Source organism: Neofelis nebulosa, chromosome 17 (assembly GCF_028018385.1).
Source record: "Neofelis nebulosa isolate mNeoNeb1 chromosome 17, mNeoNeb1.pri, whole genome shotgun sequence".
Lineage (NCBI taxonomy): Eukaryota > Metazoa > Chordata > Mammalia > Carnivora > Felidae > Neofelis > Neofelis nebulosa.
In genome coordinates, this window is record NC_080798.1 from 6,527,351 (window position 1) to 6,548,243 (window position 20,893).

Consider the following 20,893-nt stretch of genomic DNA (forward strand, 5'->3'; position numbering starts at 1 on the left):
CTAAATATAATGCCAACAGCACTGAAAAATATAAACTGGAAATGACAGAAATAACGAGGCTCTGGCAAAGATATAGATTAATGAAGAATCTCAGATACTGCTGGCAGGTGTTAAAACTGGTACACACATTTGGAAAACGATGCGGTATCCACTTTAGCTGTCCGAATACAACCCTGTGTCCCAACAATTCTACTCCTGCAAATGCATTTAACAGAAATCTGTGCATTTATCATCAGAAAGACCAATCACAGGGTTTATATGCCAGCACTACTCATTACTCATAACAGCCCCAAACTAAAAACTACCCACCAGCTCATTAACAGAATGAATCAATTAACTGACTCATATTTACACAATGGTGTCCTATACCATGAATGGGGGGAGTAATATACAGCAATACCGATAAATTCACAACATCAGATAGAATGGGGAAAAAAATGACAATATGAAAGAGATCATGCCATATGTTCCATTTATGTAAAGTACAAAACAGGCAAAGTGAACTACTCTCTTAAATGTTAGAGCAGATATAAACCTATGTCCTAAGATTCCACTCCCATAAATCCATGCAAAAGAATTATATTCTTAGAGGTAGTGACAGGTGGCACAAGAGGGTTTCTGAAGAGCTACAGCATTCTTTTCTTGATCTAGTTGTTGTGTACAGAGGTGTGTTCAGTCATGAATTCCACTGACCTCTGTGCTTACAACCTGTGTAGTGTCTGTCATTTTTGAAAATGCCTAACACACACACACACACACACACACACACACACACACACACACACACAAATCTGTGAGTGGCTGCAAAAGGCTGTCCTGTGATCGTGTGTGACCTGCTGATGGAGTCCATGCGGAAGAAACTTACAGATCTACAGGTCCAGATCTGAGCCCACATGAAGCCTCAGGGAACAGTAACAATATTGAGTCTGCAAATTTGTCACAAAAGTCAGTAGAGCAGAATCCTAAATTTCTGTTCTCTGTGATGGGTTTGTTGCCCCATTTGGAAATCCTACAGGAAAGGGATATTTACCAGCATATAAAGAAACCAGGGGCGCCTGGGTGGCTCAGCTGGTTGAGTGTCCGACTTCAGCTCAGGTCATGATCTCACAGTTTATGGGTTCGAGCCCTGTATCGGGCTCTGTGCTGACAGCTCAGAGCCTGGAGCCCACTTTGGATTCTGTGTCTCCCTCTCTCTACCCCTCCCCAACTCGTGCTCTGTTTCTAAAAAATGAATAAACCTTAAAAAAATTACAGAAAAAAAAAGAAAGAAAAAAAAAAGAAACCAGCAGAGGAAAATGGAAACCCCCAAATCCTGGGGAGGCTGTACTTTAATTTCCACCCACCTGGAGGTCCTGGGGCTGCTTGTGATGGCTGGAGACACAGAAGGAGCAGCTGGTGCCAATGGACACACCCTGCCAGCTCTGTGAGGACAGAAAACAAATCTACATTCAAAAGTCACTGAAGAGGGGCGCCTGGGTGGCTCAGTCGGTTGGGCATCCGACTTCAGCTCAGGTCATGATCTTGTGGTCCGTGAGTTCGAGCCCCGCGTCGGGCTCTGTGCTAACAGCTCAGAGCCTGGAGCCTGCTTCTGATTCTGTGTCTCCCTCTCTCTGGCCCTCCCCTGCTCACACTCTGTCTCACTCTCTCTCTCAAAAATAAATAAATATTAAAAAAAAAGTCACTGAAGAAATCCTTCGCCTAAAGGCTGCCATTGGCTTGGGGACACCTATAAAAGGCATGACCAAGAAAAAACTGTAACCAGATGTTTTAGAACCAAATCTGTGCAGCACAACCTGCATCTTATATAACAAAATGAGAGATGAGAGCAGTGAAGAGAAAATGCCCAGGAATCCAACAAGTCTCAGATAAGGAGACCACTCCTATTGTCAAAAATCTAGGGCCAGTTGCCAGTGACTGGTATTTGTCTTCAGACTCAGAGGATCCTGCACCAGATCATGTCGTGTGGACTAGATTGATCATATCAACTGAAATCCAATATGCTCTCTGAGATACATTTCTTCAATTTAGTTTTGTTAAAGGGCTTCCAAGAATGGAATGAATAACTCTTACATGGCACTTAAAACGCGCAAGTCACTGCTGTACAGCTGTAAATATGAATCATTTTCAAAATTTTCCTCACTGCATGACAGAGGCACTGCAAAGATAAGAAGAACTCAGAGACAGAGAAGTTAAGGGACGTATCTAAATTCACACACTGGTCAGGGGCCAAATGGAGACTGGAATATGGCAGGCTGGAGCCAACAGTGCCCGAAACTCTGTGCTCCATGGACAATCCAGGTCAGCTGTATCTTCCAATAAGACCTGTATTTAGTTTTGAAAAACACTTTTCCATTTCATTTCATGCTACTTTTCTTCTCCTTGACAAACCTGCTCATAAAGTTTCCAATTTCTTTAATAATTTATTCTCTAGGCTAATCCTACAAGAAACTTTGCAAGGTCTTAGCTGGGTTTGGTGAATGAAGGGTTTGCTCAATGTGAGTTCAGCAGAAAGACTCACTGGCTGTCATTCCAGGAAGGAAAACACAGTGGACTCAATCCAATAAACCATCTGACAATATTACCCTGTTCCCAGAGCTGTGAAGCAAAAAAACATATATGATATGTAATTAAACAGTGTGAGGTAGAAACTAAGTTATTAGTAATTTTGGTTCAAATGATTAAGCATTAAATCCCACAATAAGCGAAACTATTGGATATTAGGCAACATATGTGAAAGACAAAAGACAGTAGAAGAGAATATCTGGGAATACAGAATCTTGTGTATCGTTTATGTTGAAATCATAAGGAAATGAGTTGTGAGCTTGGGGATGATGTCAGAATATTATTAAACCACAGATAATAAGACAAGATACATGTACTCATGACAGCTGTTTTCTGGAACCCATAATTATAGTTACCATTTCCTTAAATGTTGCTTCTCTAACTTCAAGAAGTAAAGGAATCTTCCCATAGCCAGGAGGCCTCAGATGGTTTCAGTACAGGCACAATTACTATCTCCAGTAAGGGCATCATATACTTGAGTTACAAAAAAAGAAACTGAACAAAAATTCTAGAAACTAATTCATATATACTATTTCTGTAGACAACTGGAAACTGTTAGAGGTTTAAAGACATTGTAGGCACACCTCTACTGACACTGAAAACTCAACCTATGATTCCTGCAAAGTAATGTCAACAGCAGAGGGCTTTCATAACTACGGTCCTTACGTACCTTCAAAATGACCCTTCCTTGTCACTGGCATTTTCATCAGTAACAGTCCGCGGGAGGACTTCATTAAACGGCACCAGGAACCACCAGGCGTGGGTGTGGGTGCAGGGTCCGGGGTCCTCACCTCTATCGACAAGCTCAGCTCACACCCAAGGAACTAGTCCACCTCCCTCTTTAGCTCTTCCCCTGGTCTGTCCCGACCCTCAGGATCCCTTTCCAGACACGAACACTTACTCACACGTCCTTCCTTACAGGCGCTGCCTCTCCGTCTGACAGAGAAAGAACTCACTGGACTCGTCACGTTGAAGGATGGGGGCGCAGCGTGAAGGTCACAGCAGCCAGTACGTGTGAGGGAGGGAGGCAGCCAGACCAGAGATAAGGCTTTGTGATCTGTGACCTCCCCTCCCGTCAGAACTGCAATTATCATTTCACACGTGGTGGCAATGACAGCACAGCCTTCGGTAGCTGACAATACTTCTGAAAAACTTTCTCCCAGGACTAATTACCAAATCCAATTACAAGTTTGTGAGTATCTCCGAAGAGACTGTTGTCTGCTTTAGGAGGGGCTCTTACTTTTCATCATCCCTGATGGCACAGAGGGGCTCAAGGGAAGGAGCAGTAAATACTGATGTCAGACAACTAAGGGACTGGCAGTGAGTGTGTGTGTCTCACAGGCATCCCCGATTCCCTCAGAAGTTCTTCCACCAAAAATCTAGGGCATTCTTAGTCATCTGTCTTCTAAGCTGCATCATTATTTGAGAATTGAGGAAATACATGGAATCAGAATCCAGCAAGAATATCTAAAGAGATATAAAAGAGAACATGCCAACAATTCATATTAGAAAACATGGGTGAGTCCCATGTTTTTTGAGTAAAAAGAAGAAATCATGGGACTCATTTTTTCAAGTTTATTTTATTTTGAGAGAGACAGACAGACAGACAGAGGGTGGGAGGGGCAGAGAGAGAGGGAGAGAAAGAGACTCCCAAGCAGGCTCCACACTGCCAGCACAGAGGCAGACATGGGGCCTGAACCCATGAACCTGACCTGAGCTGAAACCAAGAGTTGGATGCTCCACCGACTGAGCCATCAGGTGTCCCAGGTCTCATTTTTATAACTAAATACAAATTATACTGAGATTTGCGATATGCAAATATTATCAAAACGACATTATAATAATATTGACCCTGGCAATCAAAGGAAGTCTAAAAATCTACCCCTCTAAGAAAAACAAATGTTTATCAAAGTGACCCTCAGAAATACAGGTACCGGGATTCCATGATTTCACAAGCAGGTTCTACCACTGTTCTATCAGAGAAGTCAATGCTGCTCTGTTAATTCAACAGCACTGAGCTCTTACCAGAGGTCTCTACACCTCTCTTTTATTAAGGGAGCACTTGGGGCTCATGCTTTTCATGAGGGAGCACTTAGGGCTCATGCAACTAATGAAGACACAAAATTTACGAGCCAAAAGTCACTTCTACGGATTTACCAACAGACAAATACACAGTCTCAACAAGGTCCACTGTCCATTCCCCTGTGAGGGTTCTTCATCCATGTGGAAAGGTGGGGAACCACAGTCCACCTAGCAGCACACCTACTTCTGATATCAAGTGGAAGGAAGCTTGGGGTTCCCCAAACTACGCTTAGCTGACAGAATTCCCCCTAAGCACGCCCAGACTCACTGAGAGCTGTTGCACTCACTGTTATAGTTTGTTACAGGGAAAGGATACAGGTGACTATCAAACAGGGAAGAAATGCTTGGGGCAAAGTTCAGTGGAAGTACCAAATGGAAAGCTCCAGGGTCCTCTCTCTGTGAAGTGATGGATGGGTTACTCTCCGAGCACTGAAACCTGACAATATTCAGAGCGTACTGCCACCAGGGATGCTCACTCAAGCCTACGTGCGCACACTTTCTCCTGGAGCTCGGCCACATACCGTCAGGGTGGCCGGCGTTTAGCCTCCTGTTCTTGCACCGTCTGGTGGACACCTTCAGTGTCCAGCGTCTCCTCCATGGACCGAGGCCCCATCATAAATCACACTGTGAGACCGTCTCACGGTCCCACCCCAGACAAAGAAAATACATGAGCAAGACATTCCAAGGGGTGAAGATCCCCTCCCAGGAGGTGAGGGCGAAGCCGAACCACCATTTTGGTGATATTAAATGTTCACTGTATCCCCTACTCCCCAATTTCCCAGTGCAGGAATAGAGCCAGATGGCTGCCAGCCCATCCTGCAAGCACACGGGCTCACACACAGGCACATTTACACACTCAGGCACACACACACGCATACACTATGCACACTCATCGACTCAAACACATGGAAAAAACACACTTGCATACAGTCTTTCTCATTCTGGCATATTTAGTCTCAGGCCCACAGACACTCATGTGCACAGAGACTACATACACATTCACACTCATATTCACACACACAGTGCACACCCTCACACCACTGGCCTACTCACTTTCACAAAGCCCCTCACACAATTACCAGGTGTATGCTCCTCAAAAACATGTTTGTATAAATATGTTTATCAAAGACATGTGTCCAAGTCTGAAAATGCAAGAATGGGGCCCCATGTCTGTCCCTGCATGCCTCCAACTGCAGACCCCACAAGGACGTCTTAAGTGACCAGCATTTCAATAGTTCTGTGAGCTCTGGTTGTGGAAATGCTGGGCGTGCTGAGGGGCAGTTCATGAGGGTGTAACAGTAGCATAAGAAGGGCTGGGGGGGAAGAGCGCAAAGATATAAAACAGGGGTGATGCACACAGCACGGTGACATGGGTGGGGGTTTACTCCACTAAAGCTGCCATGACAAAATATCCCAGGCTGGTGGTATGAACCACAGAAACCTATTTCCTCAGAGTTCCTCAAGCCACGAACCCAAGACAGAGGTGTCAGCAGGGTTGGCTTCTTCTGAGGCCTCTCTCCTTGGCTTCCAGGTGCCCCCCATCTCCATGTGCTCACATGGCCTTGTTCTGCCCATGCGCATCTGCTTCCCTGGGGTCTGTGTGTCCGGAGGTCCTTCTTGTAAGGACACCAGTCACACTGTACTATTTCCACTTTAATAGCCTCACTTAACCTCATTATCTCTTTGAAGCCCCCACCTCCAAGTTCAAGGGATTACAGCGTCAACATAAGAATTCAGGTGCACACAATTCCGTTCCTAATAAGAGTACACAAAGTGAGAGGTGAGTGAGGACAGAGAATAAAAGGCACACAGGGGTTAAAGGGTGCAGTATGCTTCAAGAGCACTGCACGACTTAAGGGCACGAGGGGACAGAGTGTGTGAGATGTTCAGGGTGTAACACACATCAGTCTGGGGGTATGACAGTCATAAGAATAAAGTGGAATTGGTGGAGAGGGCATAATCAGCAAAAGTGAGCAAAGGGCGGGGCTGGGTAAAGGCCCCGACAATTCACGAGCACATGGGGCTAAAGAAACACACGGTAGGAAGGGAACATTTTGTGGGATGAAAGCCATTTGATGGGGGACACAAACCACTGTGACTCTTGCAGCGATGAAAGGCAGAACTCTTTTTTTCAATATATGAAATTTATTGTCAGACTGGTTTCCATACAACACCCAGTGCTCATCCCAAAAGGTGCCCTCCTCAATACCCATCACCCACCCTGCCCTCCCTCCCACCCCCCATCAACCCTCAGTTTGTTCTCAGTTTTTAAGAGTCTCTTATGCTTTTGCTCCCTCCCACTCTAACCTCTTTTTTTTCCTCCCCCTCCCCCATGGGTTTCTGTTACGTTTCTCAGGATCCACATAAGAGTGAAACCATATGGTATCTGTCTTTCTCTGTATGGCTTATTTCACTTAGCATCACACTCTCCAGTTCCATCCACGTTGCTACAAAAGGCCGTATTTCATTCTTTCTCATTGCCACGTAGTACTCCATTGTGTATATAAACCACATCTTCTTTATCCATTCATCAGTTGATGGACATTTAGGCTCTTTCCATAATTTGGCCATTGTTGAGAGTGCAAAAGGCAGAACTCTTTTATGACCAGCAGCTGCACAGGGTCGAAGGCTGCCAGGTGGGGCCACGCTACGGGATGCCCATGGGGACGGGGTGACAAGCTAAAGCTGGAAGAGCAGCTTATGTGAGGAAGCGGAATGAAGTGAGCTACTTTTCAAAGCTTCCCAGTGGACTGGCTGATTGGCTAATATCACAAGTTCCAGAGCAGAAAGGCTGTCCCTGGTTGTCTAGTACCTGCCACAGGGTGGTCACAGCTGCTGCAAAGTGGCCAGAGTGTGTGAGAGCCCAGTGACAGAAGGGACTGAGACATGGACGTGGTCAGCTGCTCAGCTGGGGGAAGTGACTGCCCTGTAGCTGGAACCTGGTAATAGGGTCAAGAGAGTATAAAAGACACACACACACACACAAATATGACACACTATATTAATGAAGTACGGATGCACTGGATGTGGTTAGTGGCCCAAGACAGAGACAGAGGGTGGAAAGGGAGCTGAAACCTTTGTGGGGAGATAATGGTCTCAAGGACACAAAACGGGTGTGGGTGATGAAGTCAGCTGGGAAGAGAAGGGGAATGAAAAGATTAAGGGACTCAGGAAGGGCGCCTGGTTGGCTCAGTCAGTTAAGCATCAGACTTCAGCCTCAGGTCATGATCTCGCTGTCCGTGAGTTCCAGCCCCACGTTGGGCTCTGTGCTGATGCCTCAGAGCCTAGAGCCGCCTGCTTTGGATTCTGTGTCTCCCTCTCTCTACCCCTCTCCCTCCCTCCCTCTCTCTCTTCCTCAAAAATAAACACTAAAAAATTGTTTTAAAGGGACTCAGGAAAAGGGGTAATGTTGGGGTGTGTATGGGGTACACAGGGAGCGGACATCACCCAAGAACTTAGGGCGAAGATGGGCCATGGAGGATATGGGCACTGGGCTGCAGTCATTGGCTTCTGCCCCGGATGAAATTCAATACAGGTCAACAGGGATGGACGATGTGCAGGTGATGATAGGACAGAGGTCCCTGGAATAGTGCAGGGGATAGACACGAGAAATGGAATTAAAAATGGGTGCACAATAGAGCTGGGGAAGGAAGTCTTGAAGGTTCAGGTGGAAGTGCGTGGGAGCACGCACAGGCCCAGGGGTTGGAGGGACAGGCTAAAGTACTGGGATGGAGAAGGACCTGTAGGGGGGGAGGGGTAGAGGACAAGAGGCTATAGTGGTAGAAAGATGGGCAGTATGGAAATTGTGGGCATGGAGGTCACAAGGGCAGGTGGGAAATTACATGCATTCGCTGCATTCCTTTACAACCTCATTGACAAGGGACTCCGTTTCTCATGGACCTGTTGGTATAGGGACCTATGCAAAATTTCCCTGTAAAACCGTTAACGCACAGTAGGACCACAGGTAGGATGCTGTGTGAACACTCCACCATGTCAGTCTCATCACTGAAATCCAGTTCTTAGAGGGAACGACCACGAGAGACTGTTGGGACTGCCTGTTTCCTGCTACTGAGCACTCAGCGTTGGAAACGGTTGCCATGCACGGTCCCTTCCTAATACTCATGTCTGCTACAACTTTTCTGACTCAAGACGACGTGATCAAAGACTCTTTCCGTATTGTATTTCTAAACTGACATACATGCTTTACACATGAAATGAATCTAACGAAGGAGAATGGAAAAATATTAAGCACTTTGTTCCTTGCATGAAATCATCCCATGTGTAATCACTGGGATCACACAGAGGTAAGAAGAGCTCCACACGCAGGTGATATACCCTTGGTTATCTTGCATCACATGGCAAAAGAGACTTTGCAGATGTAATTATGGTTCATAATCATCCAACTTTATTTTATTTCCTTTAGTCAGGTCTTTATTCAAAATTAATTGTCCACAATGATTTGATGTTTAAGGAATAAACAAATAGATGGAATGCATCACGAATGTGCATGCCATTCTGTGCATGGGGTCTGTGCTAATCTTTTCTGAGTCACCCCCATTTTAGTATATGTGTTGTGAAAGCAAGCACTATAATCACTGGACTTTATTTTTTTTTAACGTTTATTTATTTTTGAGACAGAGAAAGACAGAGCATGAATGGGGGAGGGGCAGAGAGAGAGGGAGACACAGAATCGGAAGCAGGCTCCAGGCTCTGAGCCGTCAGCCCAGAGCCTGATGCGGGGCTCGAACTCACGGACCACGAGATCATGGCCTGAGCCGAAGTCGGACGCTCAACTGACTGAGCCACCCAGGCGCCCCAATCACTGGACTTTAAATGAGGTGGACTATCCTGGATCATCTATGTGGATCCAAGAAATCATATGGACCTTAAAGAACAAAAGCAGTCAAGAGATAGACACGGGGAAAGAGAGGGAGAACAGGGAGGGAGGCAGCATGCTGATTCTGGCTTTCAAGGTGGAGGGGCTACATGTAAATCATTTTTATTATTTTTTTACTTATTTTCATTTTAGTTCTTTTTAATTTTAGAGAGAGAAAGGGGACACACACACACACACACACAGAGAGAGAGAGAGAGAGAGAGAGAGAGAATCCTAAGCAGGACCCACACTCAACGTGGAGCCCAACACAGGGCTTGATCCCAGGACGTTCAACTGGCTAAGCAACACAGGCACCCTGGAAATCATTTTTAAAAATGATTTCTGGAAAAAAATAAATTCTGCTAACATAAATCACCCTCAAAGAAACTTAACCCCAGGGGCACCTGGGTGGCCCCATCAGTTAAGCATCCAATACTTGATTTCAGCTCAGATCATGATGTCAAGCATCAGGATCTGATCTGACATTTTGGAGCCTGCTTAGAACTCTCTCGCTCCCTCTGTCTCTGTCCCTTCCCCACTCGAGTATGTGATCTCTCTCTCTCTCTCTCTCTCTCTCTCTCTCTCAAAATAAAGGAACACTGGAAAAAAAAAAAAAAAAGAAGAAGAAATTTAACCCCAGAGGCTCCAGTTAACAGCCTGGCTCTTGATCTTATGACCTGCTGACAATGTAAGAAAATAAACGGGTGTTGCTCAAAGCTGCTAAATTCAAAACAGGAATCTACTATACATATATAATAGTAAAATACATTCTCGGGAATTACCCCACAACTGATAGTATTTCGATCTCTGGGTGTAACATTTCTTTTTCAGATTTATGCTTATTCTCCCTTTATGTAATTTCAGAGCACACTGGGTAGAGTCTGAAATTGCATAAATGTGAGACATATGCACACACCATAGTATTCTCTTCTGGTTCAATGTTTCATATATATCATCACACTGGACTTACTCTCCAAACTGCTCCTCAACCAGGGCTCTAGGAAGCAGTTATTATGCGCCAATACAAACAGATTTATCACGTTACTTGAAAAACCACAATTTATTCTACAAGGAGTATTACCGAATCATCTTTTTTGGAGCTTTGTTTTACATAATTTTAAAAAGTTCAGTGTCCACTACAGCACACATCGTGACATGGGGGCAGTTGGGCACACTGATTTCTGCACATATGGATTATCCCGCGGTTTTGGGACAGGGGATTGCTTCACCACCATGACTGCACCTTCTCACTGTGGGTACACAATTCATAAACTGCTCCTGCAAATGCCTGGAAAATGTCATATCCCAGCAAGTAGGGTATGTGGATGCCTCCACCTTTCATTGAATGGTTAGTTTTCTTTCTGAAAAATTTAGATCTACAAAAATTCGATCTACTATTCTTGAGATTCAACCAACATTACTATTTCATCACATGTTGTTCTTCACTTGACTGAGATTTTTCAGGGTGAAGTAAGAATTATTTCATGAATATCTTGACACTCTGCCTCTAATATCTGAACATCTGATCCCTAAGGTCAAGGTTATTTTATCTATCCCCAACAAACTGTCACAATTAACAAATTCACACTGCTGTTATACCATCATTTAATACAGGAGCCATATACATATTTCCCCCAGTGATACAATGAATAAATCTGAGAATACAATGAATGAATGAATCTCAGAAATCTGGGATTCAGTCACGGTACAAATACTACATTTGCTGTTTTGACTTTCTCAGTTCTTAAATATAGATCAGTTACCACTTTTCTGTCTTCAGTGATTCTGACAGTTTTGAAGAATGCACACCCATTGATTGTGGAATGTCCTTAAGTGTGGATTTCTCCGTGTGCCTCAACTTCAGCCTCAGGTACAACACTGGAGTGGAACTTCTACACACAGAGGACAGTGGGAGCTTCAGAGGCCATCACCTCAGAGGCAAAGGCTAGGAGGATTTTCTATTACTGCTGATTAAGTTTGACTATGTAGTTATAACACCATCTACAAGACCTGATCATTTCATTTTTTTAATTTTTTAATGCTTATTTTTGAGAGAGACAGAGACAGAGTGCGAGTGGGGGAAGGGCAGAGAGGGAGGGAGACGCAGGGTCCGAAGCAGTCTGCAAGCTGTGAGCTGTCAGCACTGAGCCGGATGTGGGGCTTGAACTCCTAAATTGTGAGATCATAACCTGAGCTGAAGTCAGATGCTTAGCTGAATGAGCCATCCAGACGCCCCCAGACCTGATCATTTTAGCGGTGCTTTTTCCCTGTTCATCAAGTAATTGCTGGAGTGATACTTTAAGATTGCTTGAACAACTTACCTTTTCGTCTAAATATTTTAGCATCAAACTGATTTTTTCTGTCTGAATTAATTACCAGATAATGGTTGCAAGTCAGTCATTCTAACATCTTTTATATGTGCATTAATTAGCATTTCTGTGTAAAGAAAGGCTTTCCTTTTACCTGTCCCCATTGTTGTTATTACAATAGATTCAAGAATTCCTTCCCATTTGCACTCCTATATTAATATATATTTTTCCAGGCTCAAATTATTCCACATCTGTCCACTGAGATGTTCTTTACCATGGCTACATCCCATCAGGCTTTGTTTGTTATCATTGAGATAAAACATACAGAATGTCAATGCACCATGATCTGAGAGGGCACCCTTTGCAGAATTTCATCATCCGCAATGTTGTGTAACCATCGCCACTACCTGCTTCAGCCGCCTGCAGGGAAACCTAGCACCCGTTAGGGAGTACAGCTGACCCCTGAAGAACTCTGCTCTGAAGTGTGTGGGTCCTCTTATGCGCGGAATTTTTACACAAGAGTATTGCACATGTATGTTCCCTTAGGATTTTTCTAATACCATTTTCTTCTGCCTAGCTTACTGGATCATAAGAATATACTATATAATGTATAGAATATACAATATGCATTAACCGGTTGTGTATTATCTGTAACACTTCTGGTCAACACTAGGCATTAGGAATTAAACATTTGGGGAATCAAAACTTACGTGCAGATTGTGACTGCACAAGGGATGGGCACCCCGACTTGCACTACAGGCAGCTGTAATTTCTATTTCCTCCTGCCCCCATAATCTAGCATATACTGCATTTCTTTACTTTCTGAATCAACACATTGAACACTCACCTCATACTCTCCCTTCCTTAGCCCGTATTAAGTCACTTTTTCAAAGAGTCCTCTAATTTCTTTAAATAAAGACATATTTAAAAAAACAATCTTGGGAGAGAATCCAAAGTAGCGGAGAAGTAGGGAAACCTGAAGTTCCTTCGTCCCTCAAACACATCAGTGTTGAGACCAAAGGACTTTGAATTCCAAGAGTCCGGCTGCAGAGTGACAGAGACATCTCCAGGGGCCCATGGGGACAACCTGCCGAGCCATAGGTGCACGATTGTGAACTGGGAGAGAGAAAAGGGTGGCATGGGCACAAAGGGGAGGATCCCCTTCTGCGAAGAGACAAAGGGAAGAGAAAGAGAGGCTGTGAAAGGGTAGGATTGTATTTGGACAAGAGAAAAACCACAGACTGGGAATCAAAAAAAAAAAAACAACAACCAAAAAACCCAGAAAAGGATCCAATCTCTAACTGCAGGGCTTCCTCCGGACTGGGGCCGGCTGCCTGGATCACACACCTGGGGAGGAGGGCAGCCAGCCCCCGTGATGGGTTAACCAGTTCAGAGGCACAGTCTGCAGTGGGGGAAAGCGATCCCCTCCCTAGAGTGTTGTGGGAAGAAGGCATATAGCCGCTCAAAGGACAAAGACTGCCTGCGCCCACCAGCCAGAGGCCATGTATCTGCAGCGCAGAGTGGCAATTCTCCAGAACTGGGGTACACGGAGCGGGACCCCTTAAGACATCGGGGTCTGAATGCCAGTCAAGTGCCAGGCAGGAGTGGGAGTCGGTGAAGGACAAACCGCCTCATTCGCGCCGCCTCACAGTAAGGACGGTCTGAACAGGGTGCTTTGGGACACCCGGTCTGTGGAGGAGGCACTGGGTGCCGCCATTTTTCTCCCCCTCACCAACAAGGAGGGGCCTCAGGGAAGGGACAGCGGACCCACAGTGGCGGCAGGACCCGCCCACGCCAAGCCACGCCCCTCCGCATCTGGTAACTGGGCATCTACTGGAGCCGGACTGACGGGGCCCAACCAGACAGCCCCTCCTCCAGACTCGTGCTGCCACCATTTCCAAGGCACCCAGTGGTTTTGCATTTTCTGATTTAATTCTTGGGCAATTCTTATTATATACACACACACATATAAATATATATATATATACACACACACACACATATATATATGTATACATATATACATATATATGCACGTATATATGTATATGTATACGTACATGTATGTACACATATACATTTTTTTTTCCTTCCTTTTCTCCTTCTTATTTCATCCCTTCTCTAGTCTGGTTATTCTGGTTGTTGGTTTGTTTAAGCAGACATATTTAATCCATTCTCTTTACACCTGTTCTATACCTCCTTTATTTCTCTCTCTCTCTCTCTCTCTCTCTCTCTCTCTCTGGATTAAGCCATATAATTTCTCTGCCCAATTTTCTTTTCGTTTTCCCCATCCCTGTCATTTCTCTTTTTGCACGGTATAAGGCCTCTTCTACCACCACCACCCCCCTTTTTTTTTCCTTCAAAAAATTGTTTTACCCAAGGTTACTTCAATGAACAAATCAAAGCACACCTGGTGGAGGGTCCACAACATCACTACAAGTAGGGAGATAAGGCAACCACAGTCACAACAACAGGGAGCAAGTAACACTCTCCAAAAAAACACCTCCTGAAGGGCCAGGCCCTGGACAGTGTCCGACCTGTTTTCAATACAGTAGTGCTTGCAGGTGCAGGACACATAACAAGCTTTTAAAGCACATAAGGAACAGAAAACTAGCCAAATGAAGAAACAGAAGAATTCTCCTCAAAAGAAATTCCAGGAAGAAATGACAGCTGAAGAACTGCTCAAAACTAGATATAAACAATATATCTGATCAAGAATTTAGAATAATAGTCATAAGATTAATCGCTGGGCTTGAAAGAAGCATAAAATACAGCAGAGAATCTACTACTGCAGAGATTAAGGAACTAAAAAATCGTCATGATGGGGCATCTGGGAGATTCAGTTGGTTAAGTGTCCAATTCGGCCTAGGTCATGATCTCCCTGTTCCCAAGTTTGAGCCCCGCATTGGGCTCTGTGCTGACAGCTCAGAGCCTGGAGCCTGTTTCAGATTCTAGTCTCCCTCTCTCTCTCTCTGCCTCTCCCCCATTCATGCTCTGTCTCTATCTCTCAAAAATAAATATTTAAAACTTCAAAAAAATAAAAAATAGTTATTATTAATTAAGAAATGTTGTAAGTGAGGTGAAAAATAAACTAGATATGGTGACAGCAAGGAATGAAGAGACAGAGGGGCGAATAAGTGAAATAGAAGATAAGCTTATAGAAAAAGATGAGGCTGTGAAAAAGAGATTAAAAAAAATTCTAGACCACGAGGAGAGAATTAGAGATCTAAGTGATTCAATGAAATGTAATAATACCTATACCATAAGAGTTCCAGAAGAAGAAGAAGAGACAGAAAGGAGCAGAAGGTTTACTGGAATAAATCATAGCTGAGAACTTCTCCAATCTGGGGAAGGAAACAAACATTGAAGTCCAGGAGGCACAGAGAACTCCCTTCAGACATAACAGGAATCGATCTTCTCCATGACATATCATAGTGAAACTGGCAAAATACAAAGATAAGGAGAGAATTCTGAAAGGAGCTAGGGACAAATGGGACTTAACCTACAAGGGTAGATACATAAGGGTAGTAGCAAACCTATCTACTGAAACTTGGCAGACCAGAAGGGAGTGGCAGGAAATATTCAGTGTATTGAATACAAAAAAATATGCAGTCAAGAATCCTTTATTCAGCAAGGCTGTCATTCAGAATAAAATGAGAGTTAAAGGCCTTCCCAGACAAATACTGAAGGAGTTCATGACCACTAAACCAGCCCTGTAAGAGATCCTAAGGGGGCCTCTGTGAGTGGAACACTGCAAAGACCATAAAGAACAGAGACATCACTACAACCACGAAACCTACAGATAACACAATGACACTAAATCCATATCTTTCAATAAGAATGCTGAATGTAAATGGACTAAATGCTCCAATCAAAAGACACAGGGTATCAGAATCAATAAAAAAAAAAAAAGATCCATCTATTTGCTGTCTACAAGAGATCCATTTTAGAACTGAGGACACCTTCAGATTGAAAATGAGGGGATAGAGAACCATCTATCATTCTACTGGAAGTCAAAAGGAAGCTGGAATAGTCATACTTGTATCAGACATATTTACTTAGATTTTAAACTAAAGGCTGTAACAATAGATGAAGAAGGGCATCATATCATAATTACGGGGCCTATCAATCAAGAGCTAACAATTATAAATGTTTATGCACCTAATTCGGCAGTACCCAAAAATATAAAACAATCACAAACATAAGCAATCTTATTGATAAGAATACAGTAATTGCAGGTGACTTAATACTCCACTTGCGGCAATGGACAGATCATCTAGGCAGAAAATCAATAAGGAAACAATGGCCCTGAATGATACACTGGACCAGATGGACTTGACAGATATATTCAGAACTGTTCATCCAAAAGCAGCAGAATACACATTCCTCTCAAGTGCACATGGAACATTTTCCAAGACAGATCACATACTGGATCATAAAATATCCCTCAATAAATATAAAAGAATTGAGGTCATACCATGCATTTTCAGATCACAATGCTATGACACTTGAAATCAACCACAGGAAAAAGTTTGGAAAACCTCCAAATGCATGGAGGTTAAAGAACATTCTACTGAAGAATGAATGAGTCAACCAGGCAATTAAAGAAGAAATGAAAAAATATACAGAAATGAAAATGAACACAACAGTCCAAACCCTCTGGGATGCAGCAAAGGCAGTCCTGGGAGGAAAATACACTGCAATCCAGGCCTATCTCAAGAAACAAGAAAAATCCCAAATACAAAATTTAACAACACACCTAAAGGAACTAGAAGCAGAACAGCTAAGAAACCCCAAGGCCAGCAGAAGAAGAGAAATAATAAAGATTAGAGCAGAAATAAACAATATAGAACCCAAAACAACAGTAGAACAGATCAATGAAACTAAGAGCAGGCTGTTTGAAAAAACAAACTTGATAGACCTCTAGCCAGACTTCTCAAAAAGAAAAGAGACAGGACCGAAATAGATAAAACCATGAATGACATTGGACTTATCACAACCAACCCCTCAGAAATACAAGCAATCATCAAGGAATACTATAAAAAATTATATGCCAACAAATTGGACAACCTGGAAGAAATGGATAAATTCCTAGATACCCACACACTACCAAAACGCAAACGGGAAGAAACAGAAAATTTGAACAGACCCATAACCAGTGAAGAAACTGAATCAGTTATCAAACATCTCCCATCAAATAAGAGTCCTGGGCCAGATGGCTTCCCAGGGAAATTCTACCAGAAATTTAAAGCAGAGTTAATTCTTATTCTTCTCAAACTGTTCCAAAAAATAAAAACAGAAGGAAAGCTTCCAGACTCATTCTACTAAGCCAGAATTACTTTGATTTCCAAACCAGACAGAGACCCCACAAAAAAGGGGAATTATAGGCCAATATCCTTGATGAAGACGGATGCAAAAATTCTCAACAAGATACTAGCAAATCAAAATCAAAAGCATATAAAAAGAATTATTCACCATGATCAAGGGGAATTCATTCCTGGGCTGCAGGGCTGGCTCAATATTTGCAAATCAATGTGATACACTGCATTAATGAAAGAAAGGATAAGAACCATATAATCCTGTTAATCGATGCAGAAAAAGCATTTGACAAAATACAGCATCCTTTCTTAATAAAAGCCCTCAAGAAAGTAGGAATAGAAGGAACTACCCTAAACATCATAAAAACCGCATATGAAAAGCCCAAAGCTAATATCATCGTCAATGGGGAAAAACTGACAGCTTTCCCCATGAGATCAGGAACATGAGAGGGATGTCCACTCTCACCACTGTTGTTTAACATAGTATTGGAAGTCCCAGCCTCAGCAGTCAGACAACAAAATAAAATAAAAGGCACCAAAATTGGCAAAGAAGAAGTCAAACTTTCACTTTTTGCATGACATAATACTCTACATAGAAAACCTGAAAGACTCTAACCATAAAGCTGCTAGAACTGATACATGAATTCAACAAAGTTGAAGGGTACAAAATCAATGTAGAGAAACTGGTTGCATTTCTATACACCAATAATGAAGCAACAGAAAGAGAAATCAAGAAATAGATCCCATTTATAATTGCACCAAGAACCTAAAATACATAGGAATAAAACTAGCCAAAGATGTAAAAGATCTGTATGCTGAAAACTACAGAAAACTCACAAAGTTATTTGAAGAAGACACAAAGAAATGGAAAAACATTCCATGCTCATGGATTGCAAGAATAAGTATTGTTAAAATGTTAATACTATCCAAAGCAATCTACACATTCAATGCAATCCCAATAAAAATTGCACCGCCATTCTTCACAAAGATACAACAAACAATCCTAAAATTTGTATGGATCCAAAAAAGACTCGAAGAGCCAAAGTAATGTTGAAAAAGAAAACCAAAGCAGGAGGCACCACAATGCCAGACTTTAACCTCGATTACAAAGCTGTAATCATCAAGACAGTATGGTATTGGCACAAAAACAGACACAAAGACCAATGGAATAAAACAGAGAACCCAGAATTGGACCCACAAATGTATAGCCAACTAATTTTTGACAAAGCAGGAAAGAGGATCCAATGGAAAAAAGACAGTCTGTTTAGCAAATAGTGCTGGGAGAACTGGACAGCAACATGCAGAAGAATGAAACTAGACCACTTTCTTACACCATATACAAAAATAAACTCAAAATGGATGGAAGACCTAAATGTGAGACAGGAAACCATCAAAAACCTTAGAGGAGAAAACAGGCAACAACCTCTTTGACCTCAGCCGCAGCAATTTCTTGCTCAACACATCTCCAAAGGCAAGGAAATTAAAAGCAAAAATGAACTATTGGGACCTCATCAAGATAAAAAGCTTCTGCACTGCAGAGGAAATAATCAACAAAGCCAGAAGGCAACCAACAGAATGGGAAAAGATATTTGCAAATGACATATCGGATAAAGGGTTAGTATCCAAAATCTATAAAGAAGGTACCAAATTCAACACCCAAAAAACTAAAAAGCCAGTGAAGAAATGGGCAGGAGACATGAATAGACGACACTTTTCCAAAGAAGACATCCAGATGGCCAACAGACACATGAAAAGATGCTCAACATCACTCATCATCAGGGAAATACAAATCAAAACCATACTGAGATACCACCTCACGCCAGTCAGAGTGGCTAAAATGAACAAATCAGGAGACTATAGATACTGGAGAGGATGTGAAGAAATGGGAACCCTCTTGCACTGTTGGTGGAAATGCAAACTGGTGCAGCCACTCTGGAAAACAGTGTGGAGGTTCGTCAAAAAATTAAAACTACAACTACCCTACAAGCCAGCAATAGCACTACTAGGAATTTATCCAAAGGATACAGGAGTGCTGATTCGTAGGGACACATGTACCCCAATGTTTATAGCAGTGCTTTCAACAGTAGTCAAATTATGGAAAGAGCCTAAACGTCCATCAACTGATGAATGGATAAAGAAGATGTGGTTTATACGTACAATGGAATACTACTTGGCAATGAGAAAGAACGAAACCCTGCCATTTGCAGCAATGTGGATGGAACTGGAGGGTATTATGCTAAGTGAAATAAGTCATTCAGAGAAAGACATATATCATATGTTTTCACTCATATATGAAATGTGAGAAACTTAACAGAAGACCATGGGAGAAGGGAAGGGGAAAAAACAGTTTCAAATGGAGAGGGAGGGAACCCATAAGAGACTCTTAAATACAGAGAACAAACTGAGGGTGGATGGGGGGTAGGGGAGAGGGGAAAATGGGTGATGGGCATTGAGCAAGGCATTTGTTGGGATGAGCACTGGGTGTTGTATGTAAGCGATGAACCATGGGAATCTACCCGAAAACCAAGAGCACACTGTAGAACATTGCCTGTTAGTCAACTTGACAAATTATATTAAAAACAAAACAATTTCACACTAGAATTTCCAGCTGCAATTCAACCTCACAGGTTTCACCCTTTCTTCCACAAATTCCATGCTTCTATCTTCCTCCCCCACCGAGAATGAGCAGTTTATAGAAGAAAAATCATCACACTTTTGGACCATTGTTTCTCAACCCTGGCACTACCGACCTTTGACCCAGATACTTCTCTGTGGTGGAGCTGGCCTGCGCATAGTAGGATGTTTACCACTATCTCTAATTGCACTCCCTATGTGGCAAAGCAATCTACGCCTCACTCGTGCCAAGAAATAAAGATCACTGAATATTGCCAAATGATCACAGACAGAGGAGGAGGGGGCCAAATTGTCCCTAGTCAAGAATCAATGTTGTATAATACTAAACGTTTCTATAAATCACTTAATGAAAACTTTTGGACAAGGACCATTAAATTGTGCTATTCTGACAATCTAAATATTCAACCTACCTTATTCTTAGAGTGATGATTTAACTACAATGCTTTGTAGAGAATGAACACATTACCATATATAACATTTGAAAGAGGTAGAATGTAATTAAAAGTATCTGAGAACAAAAATGATTATACTTTTAAACTTGATCTTAACCGATACACTTCATTAAAACCAGAAAGTATCACTAAATGAGGAAAAAAACCGCCTGTGGTCTAATAGCCCAGTGAAATCAACGCTTAACCGTTTGTTGTGAATATATAACAGCTTAGGATACATATATGGCACTCAAAAGGTGACAACAAGCTGACACTCTCTAAAGGCTGTGTTATAACCGCTTTTATTTATATGGGTTAAAGATATCTTTGTATGTCATCGAATATACATTTAAGGTGACAGTTCCAAAGGCTTCAGTCCCTTACACACATAATTCAAACATCTATCGTTGCCCGTTTAAAATACTTCCACTTGTTCGTTTTCAAACAAATCTGTGATGAAAATACCTTCACGTGTGCGCTGCGAGAATCTCTGAGACAAATCCGACCGTGAGAAGAATCGGCGGGCAACGTGGAGTGCAATTTTCAAGACTTATGCCGGGACATCGCGCCACTCCTCCAGAAGCACGCGGGTCCAGGTGAAGACACGAGTCAAGCGAGGTCCGGCCTCTGCACGTGGCTGGCAGCTCGGCTCTCCTCCGGCAGCGTCTGGGCCTGAGCGCT

The 20,893-nt window shown here is 42.8% G+C and overlaps 1 long non-coding RNA gene and 1 other non-coding gene across 9 annotated transcripts in view; both read right to left on the bottom strand.

Annotated features, from left to right (window-relative positions):
• LOC131499938 (uncharacterized) overlaps positions 1 to 20,893 on the bottom strand; it is a 115,364-nt gene that overhangs the window by 19,289 nt on the left and 75,182 nt on the right. The gene's annotated exons all lie outside the window — the stretch shown is intronic.
• LOC131500498 (U6 spliceosomal RNA) lies at positions 9,124 to 9,231 on the bottom strand. Its single transcript, XR_009256313.1, has one exon. It is a non-coding gene; the product is annotated as a U6 spliceosomal RNA (small nuclear RNA).